We start from the raw sequence: 22,862 nt of genomic DNA on the forward strand, positions 1-22,862 counted from the left end.
TTTCAGTGACTCAGATAGGCCGGGACTCGTAGGTAGTCTTCTTCTGTTCTTCTGGGTCGTAAACTCATTGGTCAGACATTCTAGATAGTCGGTCAGGGGATTGGAGGCTCAACTTCTGTTCGGACTGAGGTATGTCGAAAGTCGAACTGCACCTATCATCAACAATGTCCTATTTATCTTGTCCATACGTCTTTGTGTGCAGAATAGTCCCTGAAACACTAGCGGTATGGGATGTGCTCCTCTCAAATCAAAAAAGCAACTGCTACCTTTTACTTGGTGTAAACAATGACATTTTGTTGTTGGAAATTGTCAAAGCACTTACATTAAGAAGACTGGAATAGACAGCAAGGGCAACCCAGAGGACTGCACTCAGTGCCTAGAGCTATTGCTGTATTAGAGTTTTGTTTCACACCGTTTGCCGAATGGGCAAGCTTAGCTACCTACTCAGACCGACTCATAATTGTAAATAGTAGTAGCACAAAGAGTGATGGTAGAGGCAGGATAAGAATGTAGAAAGTAGTCTACATTAGAAGAAGATCAAAGACTATTTTGTAAAACATAGAATTATTAGGAACCAGTTTGTAATGAATAGGAGCTGTAAAAGTTAGGGAAGTATAAGTATTAATATAACAATAGAACAACTTACTGGGGCCAGCAGAAGAGCCTGCAAGGGACTGAGCCTCTCCACCTTCTGCGACCGGAGTCTCTGTCGCCGCCGCCACCTTGCCCCTGGGAGGTCCTGGTGATCATGAAATAAAGAAACACAACATGGACGATTGTTTTTTGGGAAATATTTGATTTCTTTGTACTCAATCTAAAATTATGTCGGGGAAACAAATTAACATCAATTGCATCTGATCTGATTCGCAGACCATCTAATAGGAAAGTTATGTAATTCACTAACTACATCAACAACAAAAAGGTTCTACTACGACTGCCATCACTCAGCAGCATGAGACGTCGCGTGACAGACACAGTCCGTCATCATGATTGCAGACCACTAACAAATGTCCTATAACAAGTAATAAATAATATACTCAACGTATCAATCCACCACTATCTCTTCAAAGTGGCAGCAGCAGGAGTACAAAGAAGGACTAGACTTGAGTCTACTGTCTCTAGCATTACACAGTAATGCTCTCAAATGACTAAAAAGTTGCAAACAAGTAAGCATAGTAGCAACGCCAATAACCAGGCGAGCACCTGCAATGACAGAAGCTATTTAAACATTAATTTACCTGCAATGTAATCGAATCAGCAGCATTCGTACTCTTCAGGAAAAAAATAGATTAGCAATATAACAGAGCAGAAGGAAAAAAATTAGTTATTAAATAGCTACTTACCAAGGCCAGGGATCTCCACACCGAGCAGGTCGAGCATGTCATGCTCCCGGTCCAAGATGTCACTCCACCGGTGCGTCACTTGCTGGTAGGTGCGCCGGACCCCAGACTCCTTATACATGCACCGGCACACCTTCTCCCACAGCTGGCGACGCTCCTGGAGGCCGTAACCGGAAGCAATCTGCCCACCTGCTGCCACGGTTTTAGGGAGGTGTACTTGGACAAACACCATCAAGACGGCCACCTCCACCGCGGAGAAGATCTCCCTGGCCTGGACTTCCTCCCCCCTCAAACGCCCGCAAGGGAGCCAGGTACGGGGTGCTAGGCCCTTCCCCTTGCCCTTGTCGCCTCCCTTAGCCATGGTCCTGGGCAGAAGAAGAAGGAAAGAAGAATAGGTGTGAAAAAAATAAGAGAGAGAGCGAAAGAAATAAAGTAGATAATAAAGTAACAAAAAGTTAAAAAAAACACAAAATATAGATGTAGGAAATTGAAGAGAGAGATAATAAGCAAAAAAAGACAAAAAAAGTTCAGAAAAACATAGGATTACGAAGATGTGAGATGGATAGAAAGGTAGCATGCCCAAAACCATAGCAGTGAATGAAAAACAAGATGGCCTCGCCCATAGAGGACCGCGTGGGTAAGTTCGCGCGATATTTTCCCAACGCGCACACAAAAACGAGCGCCCGGAAATGGAAACACGTCACGCAAACAAGATGGCCGCGCCCATACACGACCGCATGGGCAACCTCGGGGTCGGTGCGCTGCATGTGGTGCGCGAATAAGCAGAAAAACGCGCGAACACGCCAAAAAAAAGAAATCCGTAAATTCGCATGAATTTGCGGATTGCAAGTTCGATTTCGCAAGAATTCGTGCCCCGCAAATCTCGCAAAATGGCAGAAAAACGAATTTTGGAAAACTGAAAGCACTTAGCAGGTGCAAAAGTTCATGCTAATTTGTAACCATTCCCTGTAGTGCTTCCTGAGGGGCCCCTCCAGAGTTCAGTTGCCTACTTGCAACTATTCTCTGACCCTGCTCCGACCCTCAAAGCAGGGTCAGAGAATAGTTACAAGTATGGCACAATGCTCCTGTAAAAAAAAATAACTGCAACAGGAAGCGCTTACAGCTAAGGAAGCAGGTGCCAGACTTGAAGCACAAATTCAGTGACACATTAACCAGTCCCAAATTAATTCATCTCAGTTGAGGGTGGGCAGGTGTGCTTTCCCCCCATAATCTACAGTGGTGAACAAGAGGGTGGTAGTGGTGAACCAGAGGGTGGCACTGGTGAACCAGAGGGTGATGTGATGAGCCAGAGGGTGGCAGTGATGAACCAGAGGGGGACAGTGATGATCCAGAGGGTGACAGTGGTGAACCAGAGGGTGCTGTGATGAACCAGAGGGTGGCAGTGGTGAGTGCTGAACCAGAGGGTGGCAGCAGGGGTGAACCAGAGGGTGCTGTGATGAACCAGAGGGTGGCAGTAGTGAGTGCTAAACCTGAGGGTGGCAAGAGTGAACCAGAGGGTGGCGGTGATGAACCAGAGGGTGGCAGTGGTGAACCAGAGGGTGGCAGTAATGAACCAGAGGGTGGCAGTGATGAACCAGAGGGTGCTGTGAGGAACCAGAGGGTGGCAGTGGTGAGTGCTGTACCAGAGGGTGGCAGCAGGGGTGAACCAGAGGGTGCTGTGATGAACTAGACGGTGGCAGTGGTGAGTGCTGATGCTGAACCTGAGAGTGGCAGGGGTGAACCAGAGGGTGTCAGTGGTGAACCAGAGGGTGCTGTGATGAACCAGAGGGTGGCAGTGGCAAACCAGAGGGTGGCAGTGGTGAACTAGAGGGTGGCAGTCGTGAACCAGAGGGTGGCAGTGGTGAACCAGAGGGTGACAGTGCTGTACCAGAGGGTGGCAGGGGTGAACCAGAGGTGCTGTGATGAACCAGAGGGTGGCAGTTGTGAACCAGAGGGTGGCAGTGGTGAATCAGAGGGTGACAGTGCTGTACCAGAGAGTGGCAGGGGTGAACCAGAGGTGCTGTGATGAACCAGAGGGTGGCAGTCGTAAACCTGAGGGTGGCAGTGGTGAACCAGAGGGTGGCAGGGGTGAACCAGAGGTGCTGTGATGAACCAGAGGGTGGCAGTCGTAAACCAGAGGGTGGCAGTGATGAACCAGAGGGTGACAGTGCTGTACCAGAGGGTGGCAGGGTGAACCAGAGGGTGCTGTGATGAACCGGAGGGTAGCAGTCGTAAACCAGAGGGTGGCAGTGGTGAACCAGAGGGTGACAGTGCTGTACCAGAGGGTGGCAGGGTGAACCAGAGGGTGGCAGGGTGAACCAGAGGGTGCTGTGATGAACCAGAGGGTGGCAGTGGTGAACCAGGGGGTAGCAGGGGTGAACCAGAGGGTGACAGTGCTGTACCAGAGGGTGGCAGGGTGAACCAGAGGGTGCTGTGATGAACCAGAGGGTGGCGGTGCTGTACCAAAGGGTGGCAGGGTGAACCAGAGGGTGCTGTGATGAACCAGAGGGTGGCGGTGGTGAACCAGGGGGTGGCATGGGTGAACCAGAGGGTGGCAGTGGTGAACCAGAGGGTGGCAGGGGTGAACCAGAGGTGCTGTGATGAACCAGAGGGTGGCAGTCGTAAACCAGAGGGTGGCAGTGGTGAACCAGAGAGTGACAGTGCTGTACCAGAGGGTGGCAGGGTGAACCAGAGGGTACTGTGATGAACCAGAGGGTGGCAGTGGTGAACCAGGGGGTGGCAGGGGTGAACCAGAGGGTGGCAGTGGTGAACCAGAAGGTGGAAGTGGTGAACCAGAGGGTGGAAGTGGTGAACCAGAGGGTGACAGTGGTGAACCTGAGGGTGCTGTGATGAACCAGAGGGTGGCAGTGGTGAGTGCTGAACCAGAGGGTGGCAGGGGTGAACCAGAGGGTGCTGTGATGAACCAGAGGGTGTCAGTGGTGAACCAGAGGGTGCTGTGATGAACCAGAGGGTGGCAGTGGTGAACCAGAGGATGCTGTGATGAACCAGAGGGTGGTAGTAGTGAGTGCTGAACCTGAGGGTGGCAGAGGTGAACCAGAGGGTGCTGTGATGAACTAGAGGGTGTCAGTGGTGAACCAGAGGGTGCTGTGATGAACCAGAGGGTGGCAGTGGTGAACCAGAGGGTGGCAGTGGTGAACCAGGGGGTGCTGTGATGAGCCAGAAGGTGGCAGTGATGAACCAGAGGGTGGCAGTGGTGAACCAGAGGTGGCAGTGGTGAACCAGAGGGTGGCAGTGATGAACCAGAGGGTGGCAGTGGTGAGTGCTGAACCAGAGGGTGGCAGCAGGGGTGAACCAGAGGGCGCTGTGATGAACCAGAGGGTGGCAGTGGTGAGTTCTGAACCAGAGGGTGGCAGCAGGGGTGAACCAGAGGGCGCTGTGATGAACCAGAGGGTGGCAGTGGTGAGTGCTGAACCTGAGGGTGGCAGGGGTGAACCAGAGGGTGGCAGTGATGAACCAGAGGGTGGCAGTGGTGAACCAGAGAGTGGCAGTGATGAACCAGAGGGTGACACTGGTGAACCAGAGGGTGCTGTGATGAACCAGAGGGTGGCAGTAATGAACCAGAGGGTGGCAGTGATGATCCTGAGGGTGGCAGTGGCGAACCAGAGGGTGGCAGTAATGAACCAGAGTGTGGCAGTGATGAACCAGAGGGTGGCAGTGGTGAACCAGAGGGTGCTGTGCCCATACACGACCGCATGGGTAACTTCACCATGCAAGCGTCTCGTGAACACTCAAAAAACCCCGCGAACACGCAAAAAGCCCTGCGAACATGCAAAAAAACACAAATTCGCAATTTCGAACGAATTCGCGAATTATGCGGATCGCAAATTCGTATTCGCACGATTTCTCAGACCGCGATTTTGCTGATTTCGCCCATACTTAGAAAGATAGCCACCTGTGAGGCTCTTCCCGAGTGGACACTCTTTTGTTGGGTTATATTACGGTCTGTCCGGCCTTGAGGACTGCCAGCCGCATACCACGGATCTGCTGTCAAAACTTAGTTGTCAGCTTGGACTTGGTGGTTTTTCCGATTGTGGGAGAAGTATTGGCGAGGAACGAGCTGCCCGAAGGATGACAACCAACTTGGGAAAACATTGTTAGCTGAAGATTGCATTTCACAGAACGACCCACTGGGGTGAGAATACAATGCACTACGACTACCATGATGCCTTGGAGCCCTGTGTGAGGGGGTGGAGCATCACTACGAACAAAATAAGCGTGGATGTACCAAACTGTGAATGTGGAAAGCCATTGCCTGTGATCAAGGGCGTTGCACGCCCGAAACGCGTTAGGCGCTTGCTTTTGTTTCCTGCTCCCAGCTCGCTTTCTGTTGCACCTACAATAAAGGAAAGATCACCACCTGGGAGGCTCTTCTCGAGTGGACACTCGTTTGTTGGGATATATTACGGCCGGTCCGGCCGTGAGAACTGCCCGCCGCATACCGCGGATCTTCTCTCACCACTTCGTTGTCAGCTTGGACGTGGTGGTTTTTCCGAGTGTGGGAGAAGTATTGGCAAGGAACGAGCTGCCAGAAGGTTGACAACCCACTTGGAGAAACATTGTTAACTGAAGATTGCAATTCACAGAACGACCCACTGGGGTGAGATTACAATGCACTACAACTACCATGATGCCGACGAGCCCTGTGTGAGGGGGTGGGGCATCACTACGAATGAAATAAGTGCAGACGTACTGAACTGTGAATGTGGAAAAGCCATTGCCTGTGATCAAGGGCGTTGCACGCCTGAAACGCGTTAGGGACTTACTTTTGTTTCCTGCTCCCAGCTCGCTTTCTGTTGCACCTACAATAAAGGAAAGATAACCACCTGTGAGGCTCTTCTTGAGTGGACACTCTTTTGTTGTTAGAAATATATATTTATACGGACCCCTTTCCCTGATGCGGCGTCTGTTCTTCAAGCTAACCGAAATTTGGATCCTATGAGGAATTCAACAGACACCCCCTACTGCAGCCGAGTAGATTTTCACGACATACGACGAAAGCACAAGCCGACGCGGGTCGGAGGACTCCGTTTGTTGTTTGGAGCTGAATCGACGTGGTGAGTCTTAAAGTGGCAGAGCGGAGGTGGGAAGGTATCACCGAGTGTGGGATCGTTTTCCAGCTAACGCCGCAAGTAAAATATCAGCGGGTCGTTTAATGATTACTAGTATATATAGATGCAGCGGGTTTAAGCATGTCTGCAGAAGCGTTCCGTGTCAGAGCAGTTGAAGCCGACGAACTGTTTGAGCAAATTGCTGCTTCGGGAAGTGTTCCTAAAAAAGCCCCCATTAACATCGCAGCACAGGAAGAGAGCAATATTAAAACTTTATACAAGGACCTCGAAAAGCAAAGGCGGCTTGAAATCACTAAGTGGTGGGAGCATTACTCACTAACAAAGTATGCTGAGGCTGGGCGTGTCCCAAGAGGTCTTCGTATTATGCTCGCTCCAAGTTTTGAAAATCCAAGTGCTCAGCTATTAAAAGATTGGGGGCAAAGCAATCTAGCTGCATCAATGAATTTAGTGCACATTCTTATTAGGCATGCAGCCATTGACCGAGCAGAAATTTTAAAGATAATTGAAACAATTCAAGAGGAAATTGATAAAATCACTGAAACCGAGAGCAGTAATAAGCTAAAAGAATCTATGATGGACAGACTCAAAAAACATGAGGATAGAATTAAAGTTCGAAAAGTCAATAAATTCGCTCGAGATCAGGCGGATTATGCAAATGGACAAATCTTTACATTTGCAAGGAAGTACAATGACATCAAACGCAAACAATTTAGTATGAAGAGTAACAAACAGCAAATACAACAAGGTAATGATGCAGAAAAAACGAGTGGGAATAAAGATGACGATATTTCTAGCACCGATTCTAATATGTCATTGAGTGTTTCTAGTGCCTCCAGCAATGGTTCTTTGAGGAATGACCAACCTGGAGCCATTTTAAATCTGGAAGAAGAACTAGATTTTTTAGTCGCGGAAAGACTGGGAACACTACGACCGCGACAAAAGAATGCAGCAATAAGCGGAGAAACAAAAAAAGACGAGCGAGAAGAAAGAGACACAAACAAAAATATACAAAAAAACAAGAAGAAACAAACATGGCAGAACAACAAGAAGAAGTAATAAATGATTCTGTCATAAATTTGTCTAATATAACTTCATCGAAAGCGGAACAACAATTACTCTCTCTGGGTCTCAACTTTTGTCCTGCACAACCTTTCAAATATGCCTCTACAAGAGTTGATGTTTTTTGTTTTATAAGAAAACTGAAGCTTAAAAAATTCTTTACTCTGCAACATTTAAAAACTATTTCAACCACTCCGACTGCGGCTGATGATCCTATACCATCAGTTTCAGCTGCAGATGTCGAAACCCTACTTGACATACATGACTTGGATTTGGCAACTGATTCTCAACCTATGGGTCCTGACGTGGAATTAAGTACCCAAAGGAGGCTAAGCAAAATACATATGACACAAAAAGGCGCTAGTGTTACTCCTTTTAAAGGCAAATCTAACTTTGTCCCTCTAATGGCAAAAGATGCGTTAGATACATTTCATGATTGCATCACTACGGAAATCAAAGCATTGCACAAAAAAAACTAATTATTGCAAAAGAAAAGCATTTAACCAACAGCAGGCAAATTACTTTACATTGATGAAAAAGTTAAATGCTAATCCCGACATTGTGGTGAAAACTGCAGATAAAGGCGGAAATATTGTGCTGTGGCCTAAGTCTCAATATACTACTGAGGCCTAAAGACAACTCCATGACACCGATTGTTATATAAAATCCAACAACAAGGAATATCTGAAAGCTAATGACACTTTATTTAAACTTTTGTCAAAATGGCGAAGGGAGGGATTTATCTCTGGAGAAGAGTTTAAATTCATGCACAACGATTTTCCAGTCTTACCAGTATTTTATTTAATACCAAAAATCCACAAAGGTATATCTCCTATACCTGGCAGACCAATAATCTCTGCTATCAGCAGTGTAGGAGAAAAAGTCGGACAATACATTGACTTCTTCTTACAAGACCATGTAAAGAATTTGCTCAGCTTTGTTCGCGATACCAGCGATTTCCTACAGAAAATAGATGCAATTGAGTGGCAGGAGGACATGCTTTTAATAACTTTGGACGTGGAGTCCCTATACACCAGCATAGCCCACACAGATGGCCTAAAGGCTGCTAGCCATTTTTTAGGCCAAAGATCAGTAGAATACTACGAACACAACAAAGTGGCATTGAGTTTAATGGACTGGTGTCTGAACAATAACAATTTTGCATTTGGCAAAGATGTGTGGAGACAGTTAAGGGGTGTTGCGATGGGGGCCTGTTTCTCCCCTAGCTACGCGTGCTTGCACGTGGGCTGGTGGGAGGAGCAGGTCCTCAACATTACGCATAAAACTTGGATGAATGAGAAAGTGATCAAATACTTGCGGTATATTGATGATATTTTTATTGTGTGGCAGGGGGACGAAGAAGAAGCAGTCTCTTTTATTAAGGAAATCAATAACAACTCCCTGAATTTAAGGTTCACATCACACATTAGTGCATCACAAGTTGAGTTTCTAGATGTCAAAGTTTATATTGATGATTCCTGTAAATTACAAACCACACTTTTTAGAAAACCTACCGCAGGTAACACTACTCTACAGGCCTCCAGTCTCCACCCCAAGCATACCATAAACAGTATTCCCTTTGGAGAAATTCTGCGTTTAAAAAGAATATGTAGTTCTGGTGACGAATTTAACAAATGTGTCAGGGAATTACGAGACCGATTGAAAGATCGAGGGTATTCGTATACCATATTCGATCAGGCTTTGGCTAAAGCCAATACTAGAACTCGTGCAAGTCTCTTCCCAGACCCACAGTCAATTAACAACACTGTAAAACAAAACCAGGCAGCAGACTCAAATACATGTCCAAGATTCATTACGGCCTTTAGTGACCAAGAAAATACTATCAGAAAGATCATCAATAGAAATTGGCCAATTGTCCTCACAGACAATGTGTTAGGAGCTATCTTACCACCCAAACCTACCGTAACTTTCCGCAGAGCACGCAACATGGGAACAATTCTGGACCAACCAAGTCCGGAACTTAAACAGAAACCCAATTGGTTGGCAGCCGGATTTTGTAAATGCTCCAGTTGTCGTGCCTGCAAGTTCGGGGTGAATAAAACCCACTACTGTACCCCATTCAGTTCGGAAGAAATTCCTATTGTAGGCAACCATACCTGCAAAACGGAATTCGCTGTATATGTCCTGACGTGCACCTGTGGTCTCAATTATATTAGGAGCACTAAACAACAGGTGCACATCAGGATATTACAACATTTGAGAGCCATGTTACACAGCGACCCTTCCTATCCAGTGGCTCGCCACTTTGAACTTAAGCACAATAAAGATATCAATTGCTTGAGATACTATGTAGTGGGAGCAGTTCCAAAATGTCGTAGAGGTGGTCACAGAGAGCTCAAACTAAGGCAATTGGAGTCGAGCATGATCCTAGAGTATGACAGTAAATGGCCTAACGGGCTCAACAATACCAAGGATCTGCACACGTTTCTATAATACGACTCGTTGTGTAAAAAGATCTAGTGATTCTCTATTCTTGGACACGCGTTCCATGACCCTAGGTAGTCAGGTTCCCTGTTGCCTATGGGGATATGAAATGATAATTACAACATACGTATATACTGACTCTATATGGTTACATATTTCATCTAATTTCCTCTGTCTGGCTAGTCAGGTTCCCTGTTAGCCAGACGTGATATACCTGCAGTTCTTCGTTTCTTTCAACTGGTGTAAATATATTAAATATCCTGTTTCTCTCTTTTTTCACAAAATCCTTTTTAACATTTATTTTAGCCACAGGGTGTTTTTAAACAGTTTTTTAGGATAAACTCCGTATTGAATATGAAATGTTTTAACCATGCTTTAATATTTGCTAAAATGTGATTTTATCTTAAAGTGTATAAATAGCATGAAGTTAACATTTTTATACAGGTGGTTTTATCATGGACTGTAGCACTTTATTCTCAATTATTGACACATATTAGTAAACTTATCTCTGCACTTTAGACATGGATTGTTTTACACTGTATAATTCACTTTGAAATACACTTTCCCATGCAAGTCCTCTTTTATTAATATGTGGTGTTCGCAATTTAGAACAAATAGAAATCCTTTGTATATAGGTTTGTTTATTCTATTTTTATCTTCTTGGATTCATCCAGTAATATGTGAAGATAACAAAGTGTTATTCTATTTAGAAATTGGTATTTGATTTCTTTTTTGCATATTTGCACAGTAAGTACTACAACATTTGAGATGTTGTTTATGTCTATGGTCACATGATTTGATCAGAGGGCTGGGTTTGGGTAACCACCAAGCATTATAAAAACAAAAGAGTTACAAACAATCATTGCATGTGAGCAAGGGCTTGCGTAACCCGAAACGCGTAATGCACTTTTTCCAGCTGTATCTGCCAAAATAAAGACAACCTGTAACTGATCCTGTGGTCCGTCTCCTGTGTGAACGCCTCGCTGGTCCGTGTGGATTGGAAGTGGCGCGGAGGAGTTTTTTTATATACAGACATACATCCTGGACAGTCTTGCACACTCTTCTAAAGTATGAGCATCCAAGCTCCACCTCCTCGCCCACCAGGTCAGTTGAACTTAGATCACTTCTCTAACCCAAACCCTGGAATGGCTGCTTACTCTAAAGTCTTTCCTGCTCCTTAGGTGTGCTGATGCGCTCCTAGCAAATCAGAAGTCTCTTTTTTTCGATCTTATTTATGTCTGGGAAAAATTCAGTCAATCATTTCAAGAGCTCACTGTACCTTGACCTCCTTCCCCTTTATGCCCCATCCAGACACCTCCGCTCCACAGGATTCCTACTTAGACACATCCCACACATACACAGAACCAAAACAGGAGGACAGGCTTCCACTTACATTGCTCCTAAAGCGTGGAATGACATCCCTTTCCACATTAGACTCTTCTCCTCTCTCCTTAAATTCTGCAAGAAACTGAAGGCTTGACTTTCCATTTAGACAGGGCTCGACTCACAATCCTACTCAGCATCAGGATACACTCACAGGTAAAAGTGCACTTTACAAATACCCATAACATAACCTACAAATATAACATATTGCCATTGAGTGACTGATAAACCACAAGGCTGACGATTGAGTAATTTACAAATGTCACCAGAGCCCCATGATGACAATATAGGACCATATAACACGTTAGTCAATATGTGTGTTTTTGTTTTTTCTTTTATGTTTTGGGGGTAGTTGGCTTGAATGAATCTGTTTCCCTCAAAGTCCAGCTAACAATTGGCCCTGATTAAAATGAGAATGTTTAGGTTTGGTTTATATTTCATGAATACATTATTGCTGAAACAATGTATGGTGGTAAGGGTCACTGAATTTGTGATATTCTTTTACTGCAACAATTTCCTTGCATACTTTTATATTTCCCAGATTTGCCAGATAATTTGCTATATAATTTGCAGATCTCACAAAAAAGTGGTTTCTTCTCAAACGGATTAAAATATTACTGTTAGGGAATGTGTATATTTTCTACATAAATTAGATAACTTTGCAGCATATTTTGCTCCTCCATTCTGCTGTGTTTATTATTACGTATTACGCTTGCTCCAATCCACATGTTGTATTAGCCCATAAGATTATCAGTTTTGTATATATCTCACTAGAGGTTCAGCACCCTCAGTGGCCGTGCCCTTGGATGGACACAATGACTCTACTAAAGGCCCGACCCTGTGACTCTGTAACCTCTGCAGGTCTCAGATGACAAATGCTGAATGAAAACATTTTTCCAGCTTCAGGTACCTGGTAGAATCAAACCTTCTTCCAGCAAATACAATTATCTTACAAGGAAGGTGAGTTGGTGCCCCCAGCCCAAACAGGATTCTGCAATAGTGAAAGAAAATCCCCCATTCTGGGCCGGAAAACACGGCTCCCTATTCGACTGTGCACTTAATACAGGAACAATACAGGATGAGTGGCACGGAACCATAATAAATCAGATATTCAAAGGTGGTGCTAGATCCAGGCCACAATTAATAGCTCTATTGGATAATGAGGCCAAATACTTTGCATCAGCACTGTAGGATGAGCTAACAGCATGGTCAAGCGCAAATAACATTGTATCCTCTACCCAAACAAGGTTCTTAAACGGTGCCAGTACTCCAGTGTTTATTTTAAGGCGATGGTTTCCGGCGCTCGGCACCGGCACCTAATTGCCAGCACCGGAGCTTATGACATGGTGGCACTGTCTGGCTATTTTAGGTGTGAGCACAGCAGCTCTTTATTAGTCCAGTTTACATTTACAATGACTAATCCCTGCCTCCCAAGTCATTCTTATAGCTTCGGGAGCCTGGAATAGTATGAACTGTCACACTTGTAACAGTGTGATGGTTAGTAGCTGTGTTTGAACTGTTATTGGCAGGGGCAATTTGTGGTGCAAAGTGCAGTGGCCTCCCGACGAGAGTCCTGGCACTTATTTTTTTTTTACAAATTAAGAGTACTCTAACAAACATCCTGGGTCTAGATCTCAATATGTATAAACCAAAATAATCAAAACTTCCAGTACATCTACGTTTCATTGACTTTAATTGGACTTTATTATGTGGATGGAAGCAAACTGTAAATAAAGCTAGCAAACTGGGGGATACCATCGCCCCTGCTGAGAGGAATCCAACTGCTTTGTACAAATAGCTGGAACAAGGATAAAAATGGGGAATGGGTCCCGCCTCTCCAGGAAAATACTGAAAAAACGACCTCAAACAAGGATGTGTGCCTGCAAATGCTCTTTTCAATCTTCTACTATCAGACTTGACTAAGGTACTCGACTCAACTAACAACCACTCCCCACGGTTGGGACCAATTAATTTAACCTCCTACACAACAAAGGACCTGTTCACACGGTGAAATTTATCCTCAGATATGCACCTCTATTCCCAAAGTGTTCGAGGGGAAGTGGTTTAATTATACACCATTTATATTTACCAGATCTGGGCCACCACTTTAAAAACACTATACACTTTAAGTTGCTGCGTTGCTTCCAACTAGTGAGTTCCAGCCAACTTACCCCCATGGTGTTACTTCCGTGAGGCACCACCAACATTTCACACATTTTTTTAAACTTTTTCACGCATCTCCTTGTCACTTTTTCGTCATATTTTGGGAGGGAGAACATGGGGAACTCACTAGTTGGAAGCAACGCAGCAACTTAAAGTGTATAGGGCCTCATTTATGAGGCCTTGCGTGAGTTTTGCGCTTCCGATGCGTCACTTTTTGTGACGCATCGGCGGCGTAAAACAAACCTCCTGATGCGCACTATTTACAAAGTGACGCATCTAAGCAGATGCGTTACTTTGTAAACCCCTGCGCTACATTATACCTGCGTCAGGTATAAAGTATGCAGAGGGGGCGTTCACCCGCAAAAAGCCTCGTAATAGTGAGCAGCGAAATCTATGAGATTTCACTGCGTCACTTTTAGGACGCTGTTGCGTCAAAATCTTGCGCCTGCCTCACAGCAGGCGTTAGACTGACGCAAGCCCTTTCACATGGGGCTTTCCCCATGTGAAAGGAAGCATTGCTGGAGTTGCGTCACTTTTGTGACACACTCCAGCAATGCGTCACTTTTGCGCCTACAGTCTGTAACTCCTTGCGACATGATGCGTCATCTTATAAATATGACGCATCAATCATGTCGCAGGGAGAGCGCCGTGAAAAGTGACGCATCGCTGTTTTCACGCAGCGATGCGTCACTTTTCATAAATGAGGCCCATAGTGTTTTTAAAGTGGAAACCCAGATCTGGTAAATATAGATGGTGTATAATTAAACCACTGCCCCTCGAACACTTTGGGAATAGAGGTGCGAATCTGAGGATACATTTCACCGTGTGAACAGGTCCTTTGTTGTGTAGAAGATTGTGAGTGGGGGATGACCTGTTCACTACCCCTACAGCTCCTTTGTGTACAAGACCAATTGATTTAAACCACGTTCTGTATGCATGCGATATTTTCTTTTGCAGCTCCACAAAAATTGACCCACAGCTATTGATAGACATACTATTTAAGTATGCTACTAAAAACGCATTGGAAAATAACTGAAGCAAGACAAAAGTTATGTCCGTCACAAGACTTACAAAGAGAGTGCAATGTTGTTGCTGAACAAGCACTCATTTGATAATGTGGACACAAATAAATATCTCGGAGGCCTGACAGATAGCAAAGGTGCCTTCCTAACCCAAAGGCAGTTAGAAATGAGAACAGGTATTTATTTGTCACCACGTGTTTGATCATCTGAATGCATGTGCTCGTCTTTTACTATGTATCACTTCATGAGCCTGTTTAATAAAAAGACTTATAAAAAAAAGAAATGAGAACAGGTACCACGCTTATTGCAGCATTCTGCACCCTCTCAAACAATCTAAAAGTTCCAACTTCTCACCCATTGTTAACAGTCATGGCAGGAAACTGCTTATGTCAGTGAGCTGGTTTTAGGTGGTGACCTGGCCTTCCTGAATTGCTTAGTTACCTAGGTGTATAGATGAGTCTTTAAGATCCCCAAATATGCATCTCGGGCACAGATTTGCCGAGTCTTTGGCCTTATATGGCAAACAATTGCGAGACAGAGTACTTTCTTTAAGTGCTGCTAGATGCTGAGGCTTTCTTGTGAAAATAACTTCACAAAATACTCTGGTCAATAATAGCTAGCCTCCTTGCATTGTCATTTTACTCCTTCTTTGCAAGTTCCATAGCACCACTGCAAGAGAATGTTCTTATGGAACGAGTCACTACCATAGGCAGCCTTCAAAAGGTTTTTTTAATAACTGCGTTTAAAGAAAAATCTCTAATCGAGGACAAATTAGTTCTGACAAAATGATCTCATATGTGATGGGCGGGCCCATGCCACAGTGCCAATCTGGGAGGCTGAGCAAAGCGCCAGTCAAGGTTAAAGACCGACTTATCCAGTAGCAAGGCAAGGCTTGCAAAATGTGCTCTAACCAGGTTAGTAACCACTACCATGGGCGTCCGCAGGGGAGGGCAAGGGGGAGCGCTTGCCCCCCCCCCCTGGATCGCCGGTCCCATGACTTTGACGGACGCCTTTGGAGTAATGCTTGAAGATGCCTAGGGTACAAGCTTCCCAGGTGGCAGCATGTGCTGAAGATCAGTCAAAAACTCCTGACCGCGGCGCAGCCCAGTTGAGCCGTGGGAATAAAAGGATTAGCTGATGCGGTGAAAGACGTCTGATTAAACCCCGTATTCTTCTTGCTGTGCTGCGCTACTGTCCGCTGATGGTGCTGGGAGACCCTTTGGGGTAGCTGTGCACTCTATAGGCTTCTTAAATAAATAAAGGTGAATTGTATGCATTGAAACTGGGAATTACGGGGGGCTTGGTGTGGACTTTGGAGGGCTGTAGCTCAGTCAGAGTCATCCAGTGCCCGACCAATATCCGTATCCAATTCGTCGTGAAGGGGAGTAAGTGAGACTCCTGTATGGTCAAGTATAGCTCTGTAAAGCAACATAGGCACAGATATCAGTGTCTGAACAACGTATGTGAGGGAGGATCCGTATCCAATACTGACCACTGATGATGAATGGCGTGTCGCATCCGAAGGTATAGCACAAAATGATCTCCAGGGAGGGCACAGTCTTTGACAAGGCGGTCAATGGGAAGAAGCTGGACATCAAGGAAGAGAACTGTTATGCCAAGGGAAAAGGCTGCGGTCCGTGCAAGAGCAGGAAAAAGGTGGAAGGGTGCTAATATTATATGCCAGGGTGCTAATATTTCATGCCAGCATGCTGCTTTTACATTCATTCATTCAGTTATCTTTATTCGGATATGCAGTATCCACAAAAGCACAAACATTTCTCACATAATTAATTACATAAACATTTGCATCAAAGCATCAACTAGGTTAAAAAAACGTACTTAAAGAAAACTTTAACTATAAAAACAGTTCAGTGAAACATCGCAGAATTATCACAGGTATGTTTGGTAGCACCTTCATATGATACAGTGCCAAAATACAAAGTGCAAATGATTCGGAAAGAATAGCAGCACGGATGGACATGCTATTAAGTCACATAAAAACATCATCTCCATTTAAAAACATACATAAATACTTTAACTACATAAAACGATTAGATAAATCATCGCACGGTTGTAACGAGTGTAACAAATAGCAGCATCATATAAGAAAGTGCCAATGTGCAAAGTGCAAATTGATCGGCAAGTTTCACACTTCCGGTCTGAAGCTGCACCACCACGAAGGTTAGCAGGCTAGTCGGCCGCCCCTTCGGTATTTAACCAGCTGATTTCCGCCTCCCGTTCTGAAGAACGCTATTCTGGACATAAACTGACTCACGCAGGAGTGGGAGAGGGCTTCTGCCTTTTAACTTAAAACGCTTGATTTGATAAGCTGTATTTTAAAATTGTGAAAATTGTTATTATTTGCGCCGCATTGTAACTTTATTTTTTGTGCACTCACTTCCTCGACTTCCCCGGTCCACCACTGTGATTCAGTTTGAGTGGAGGGAAGCTTCGATCAGACACTCGCTGGCAAGTTTCACACTTCCGGTCTGAAGCTGCACCACCACGAAGGTTAGAAGGCTAGTCGGCCGCCCCTTCGGTATTTAACCATCATGCCTCCTACAACGCGCAGCGGATGTGCGCAGCGGGCCCGCCGATGGCGCGCCGAAGACGTGCCAAAGGCAAGCCCATCTGCGCCCGTCCGTGCCTGGACAAAGCCTAGGGCCACCCCCCCTGCCAGTCTCACGGAAAATAGCCCAGAGGTGACTTTGACCTATGATTCAAAGCAACTTCACTCATTAAACACATTGCCTCACTCCTGCCCTCGCATCGAACTGGCCAACCAGCCATACTCCCTCCCTTATGTCTGTCCTAACTGTTCCTTTGTGACTAATACCTACCGTCGCGAACTGACAGATACATCCTGCAGTAAGGGACCACCGCCTAAACCTTTTATGGCGGCATTAATGAATGCACGTTCTTTGCCCAAGCACAAATATGAAATACTAAGTTTTATTGAGGATCACAATCTTGACCTTCTCTTTTTAACCGAAACTTGGGGTGATCTCTCTTGTGGACCCGATTTCGTTACTGCTACCCCTGAGGGATTCACAAACATCAGAATGGACAGACCGCCCCCGAAAAAGGGAGGTGGCCTAGCCATTATATACCGTAATAACCTAATAGTACAAATGGAAGCTGTCCCTACCACCACTTGTGAAGCAATTACTTTTACAATCGCCACTCCCCACGTTACCCCTTTCAAAAGCACTCTTATCTATCGCCCCCCAGGACCTCGGGGTGTATTTCTTACTAACCTGGAAGCTTTACTTGAGCCATTAGCAGGCGAAAACCAATATACTATACTGGGCGATCTTAATTTTCACTTAGAGGATCGGGATAATCCCGACACTGTAGCTCTCTTATCGGAATTAGAAGTAATAGGACTCCCACAATTAGTTTCAGGTCCCACCCATATAGCGGGCCACCTTTTGGATGGTCTTTTTTCTAGCCATATATCACTAAGGATAGGAGATGTTCTCCCCTTGACGTGGACTGACCATTCTGCAGTTCTTTTTGATTTTTTACTAAAAGATAGTCCTTCTCCAACTAATAATTCTTCATCCGTCAATCATTTTAGAGCTTGGAAAAGCATTGCTACTCTTGCTTCTCAAACATTATTACTGACTTCACTGCCACTTACTGCGACTGATCCTGAGTTAGGAGCTATTAACTATACGAACTGGATTCAGAACACAGTTAATGTGAGGGTTCCTTTAAAGAAACAATCTATCAACAGGGCTTCTAAGTCCGCACCCTGGTATAATGTCATACTCAGACAGGAAAAGCAAAAATGTAGACGTCAGGAACGTAGATGGAGACGAGACTACGATCCAGACCAAAAATCATGCTACAAAATTATGATGTCTAAATATAAACAACTCATTGTTATGGAAAAAAGTAAATTTTATAGTGCCCAAATCGAGCTTGCGCACGATTCTGTGAAACAACTCTTTCAGGTAGTTACGCATCTCTCAGGCCAAGCCGCTTCTTTCCCCATCATAGCTACTCAGGAACTTTGTGACTCCTTGGCGGACCATTTTCAAAGTAAAGTGACTCACATTTACACCCAATTCAAGGCACGCACAATCAGTACTGGACACTCACTTTCTACTCCTAAGGACCGCAAGGACTTGGCTTGGTCAGGCGTTACCTCACCTGATCCGACCTTACATCCTTCCTTCCAGACTTTTACTCAGGTCCCGTCAGAACTGGTATCACATTTATTATGCACTACCAATTCTGGCTCGCCGGAAGATCCATGTCCCCCTTCCATTCTCAAGATGTTCCCTGACATTATAGGTCCCAAACTCACTGAGATATTTGATGTCATGTTCTCTTCAAACATCTTCCCTTCCATCTGGAAGAAAGCGATTATTAAACCTCTCATTAAGAAGAGTTCTTTAGACCCCTCTAAAGTTGTCAACTATAGACCAATAGCCTGCCTACCTCTCCCTGCCAAAATTGTTGAAAAGATCATGAATATCCAGATTTCGGATTATATCAATCACAATAATTGTTTGGATAATTCGCAATTTGGATTTCGAAAGGGTCATGGGACGGAAACTGCGCTTATCAAAGCTACAGATGAAATCAGGATGACACTCGACGGGGGAGGATCAGCAGTGCTTATTTTGTTGGACCTGTCCGCCGCGTTTGACACGGTCGATCATTCCATCTTGATCGACCTTGTCTCAGCGGTGGGGATTACACATGGTGCTAGGGATCTTATTTCCTCTTTTCTTGCTGATCGGGTGTAATCCATCACTTTTGGCAATTTCAGTTCACCATCCTTTACTCTCCCCTGTGGTGTCCCCCAGGGATCCTTGCTAAGTCTGACACTATTTAATATCTATGTGTCGGACTTGGCGAGGGTCATTAAATCCCATCACCTGGCGGTGACATCCTATGCTGACGACACTCAGATTGTGTTGGCTATTAATAAAAACGGAGACAAAGTGGCCTCCAATTTTAATTTAGGAATGCTTGCAATAAGTGACTGGATGTCCACAAATTGCCTTAAACTTAACTCCAATAAAACGGAGGTTATGATGTTTGGTAATCTCTCCCCAGCTTGGTCACCTACTTGGTGGCCTGCTGCTCTTGGACCACCTCTGTCCCCGGTGGCCAAGGCAAAAAATCTGGGGGTCGTACAGGACAATAAACTTTCCCTTATGCACCATGCTGACGCTGTGGTGTCATCCTCATTCTATACTATGAGAATGATGAAAAAACTCCTTCCTTACCTTCCCATGAGAATGGCCAGGGTATTGGTGAGTGCATTAGTGATATCTCACATTGATTACTGCAATGGGCTCTTTGTGAATGCTCAGGAGGGAGTCCTCAAAAAACTACAGTCGGTGCAAAATGCTGCGTCCAGACTGATTACTGGGACCCCTAAGTTTACACCTATCTCCAGCACTATTAAACAGCTTCACTGGTTGCCAGTAAGGAAAAGAACTAAATTCAAGGCACTCTGTATTGCCTATAAAGCAATTCATTCTCTTGGACCTGTTTTTCTAAAAGATGCTTTTTGCCCTTATACCCCGGTAAGATCCCTCCGTTCATCCACTGCATGTCTTGTACAGGTTCCAAGGACAAAGAAAGTTTCATGGGGTGACAGGTCCTTTATAGTGACTGCCACCAAACTCTGGAACAGCCTTCCATGCCAAATTAAATCCTGCACCTCTCTTCTCTCTTTTCGCAAACAGATTAAAACATGGCTTTTTAACTAGTGATCATTTATGGACAGCATAGTGGACCCACAGCGCCGAGACGCCCACGGGTATTTGTTCCCTTAACAAATTTCCTAAAAAAATAAATAAAATAAATAAATAAATAAAATCGGAAAAAATAGCAGCAAGAGGAAACAAGTTTGTTAAATTCCATACATAATACTCTATTCATTCGGATATCAATCAGAAAACATATTTCCGTATTTGAGTGCAAAGTCAAAAAGTGCATATAATACAACCTGGCCGGCCTATCAGAGGTTCATAGAAGTGAGTGAGCAAATTGCCATTTTCAAAAAATGTTAAATCGTCACCATTAAGCTGGAGAATAGTTTCATATGCAACCTTGAGGTCCGTTATTCCATTGGCCCTAAAAACGGGATCAGAATTTGCATACTGTACTTTTGATAAAAAGTATAAAATAACAAAAAATGCAACATGGACTGCTTACCTAAGTTGCCACAAGGGCAGAGCAGTTCCTCAATGTTAGGTTGATAGCCTAATGGGAAACACAACAAATATTTTAGTGAGCCAGATCTGAGGCGAAAAAGGCAAACTTCGTTCCCAGCGGGTGATATCTCTTAAAAGATAACTAGCTGGTAAATAAGAGGAGGGACCACCATCTTCTATCATTGATATATATTGTGCCACAAATACTTTGGTAAGCTCTTGTACGTGTCTTGTGTCCCCGTAATATTTATATAAAGCTTCACGGACAGTCTTTTTGTCGATTCCGTCTAGTTGATCTGGTTTATGGAAAATATGACCAAGATTAACTCTTGTTAGATTTGCATTTACTTCTGCGAGCCACGGTATGTCTCTGCCCTTGTCGCATTTTAAAAAGTCGACTATAATTCCCCTTGTTAACGAGGCTGCCGGATTTTGCCAAACCTTCAGCCAAATATGGCAGGGCGGGACCTAATACAGTCCTCTAGGTAAGATAATTTTAACTCATTGCGGCAGGCAAAACTAGAGGATGAGATGGGTATCTCCAAAATTCTCCTGCAAAATGTATTTTCTTCAACCTGGGCGCTTTTAGAGTTTATAAAGCCCCAAATTTCAGCCCCGTAAGTTATGATGGGGACACATTGTGTCCTATAAATTTTAAGTAGGGACAATACTACCTCAATTCTTTTTGGTTGGGTGAGGTTTAAAATCGAGTTAACTGCCGCAGCGTGGAGGTCTTTGGGTGTTCATTGACTCGTGACATAATTCTGGCAAGAACTTCTGCGAACTGCGGGCTCTGGTGGAGTGTCGTGGCGCCCTTACCTGTATCCTGGACTTGTAGAGAGACGCCGGAACACCAAGGCGGACTCCAAGTCCCAGGAATTTTTGCCTGATAACACCTGGGCCGGGAACAAGCCACGCCCTTTGAGGTTCCTCCCATATAACCCTTTCACATTCCCTGCATTGCGGGAGCGTCCCGGGAGGAGCCCGGGACAAGGGCGGGACCGTTTCTGACCGTTAGTGGCCGGGAGTGGTCGGGTCGGGCCATCCCTTTTGGGTTCGTGAATTGATGCTTCCATAGTCTATTACGCTTGATAGCCTCACTGCGAACTACTAATCAGTGTAAAAAGAGATGTGTAATACACATAGCCATCGCCGTTTATAGGAAAATGTGTATTATCTCCAAGTACCCCTCATTGTGTAATTTATAGAGTTGTATCTGTTAGCGTTTGTCGAAAGCACACAACATTAACCCCTGTATACATAGTGGTAAAGAATGGGGAAGAATAATCCTGCGTTATCTGTCCCTGCCCCAAAACAAAAAGCTGTCCTAAATCCTCCGCTACCCAGTCTGACAGCAATTGATCGTATGCTGCAGGAAACCATTGGGGTGGTGGCTAATGCCATTGAAAATACAGAACGTCGCCTCTCGCTCCCTGCTGGCTCTCTTCCTCCTTTCATGAAAGGGTAGGTTGCACACCTGTTTTTTACTCAAATTATCAGATTCTTTCATTTGCCCCCATGTTGTTACGTTTTACCCTTACGTGCTTTTTGGGCTGGGCACGTCGACTTCGAGCACGCTTGGATTAATGAAAGAATCTGATAATTTGAGTAAAAAACAGGTGTGCAACCTACCCTTTCATGAATTTATCAAATATCGGCCCTACTAGGTTAGCACCCACTAAAACTGGAACATGAACTTCACACGAAGAATGATCCATGACCCACGAGCAAGGCGGAACATCTAATTTCAAGCAGCGAGTTTATTTATGGACGTATCGCCAGCATACTGGAGATGATTTATTTAACATGAGACTATGTACACGTTGTCATTTTATACTGCATTGAAAATGTTTACTCAAAAGCAGTTTTCCTTTTTAAAAAAAACGTGTGAATCCTGCCCATGGAATAGAGTACCCTGGGAGATGAAGTGAGGGCGGCAGTCAGCAACTAACGTTTAATGACAGGTGTGTGTTCTGGTAATGGGAGGCGCACAAAGGGTGGCGCAGACTAGTAATTAGGGGCGGGCTGTGGGCTTAAATACCAGGTGAATGCAGCATTACGAAAGATTTGCACCGCGGAAGCGAGGGGAACAAGTCAGCGTCAGTAGAGCAGGTATGGAAGGGCGTTTTCGGGTGGTTAAACATTATGATTTGGGGAATATTAGAGAGACCCAAATGA

At 44.9% G+C, this 22,862-nt stretch overlaps 1 protein-coding gene across 2 annotated transcripts in view; it reads right to left on the reverse strand.

Moving 5' to 3' along the window:
* The window catches only part of LOC144823117 (putative methyltransferase DDB_G0268948), a 245,705-nt gene that overhangs the window by 192,524 nt on the left and 30,319 nt on the right, over positions 1-22,862 (reverse strand). The window contains exon 2 of one of the 2 annotated variants that reach the window (XM_078681310.1): positions 20,686-20,733. The exons of the other annotated variant lie outside the window; for it this stretch is intronic. The gene's annotated coding sequence lies outside the window, so the exon portion shown is untranslated. The remainder of the gene's footprint in view (positions 1-20,685; positions 20,734-22,862) is intronic. 2 annotated transcript variants of the gene reach the window in all.

This window comes from Lissotriton helveticus, chromosome 3_1 (assembly GCF_964261635.1).
Source record: "Lissotriton helveticus chromosome 3_1, aLisHel1.1, whole genome shotgun sequence".
Taxonomy (NCBI): Eukaryota; Metazoa; Chordata; class Amphibia; order Caudata; family Salamandridae; genus Lissotriton; species Lissotriton helveticus.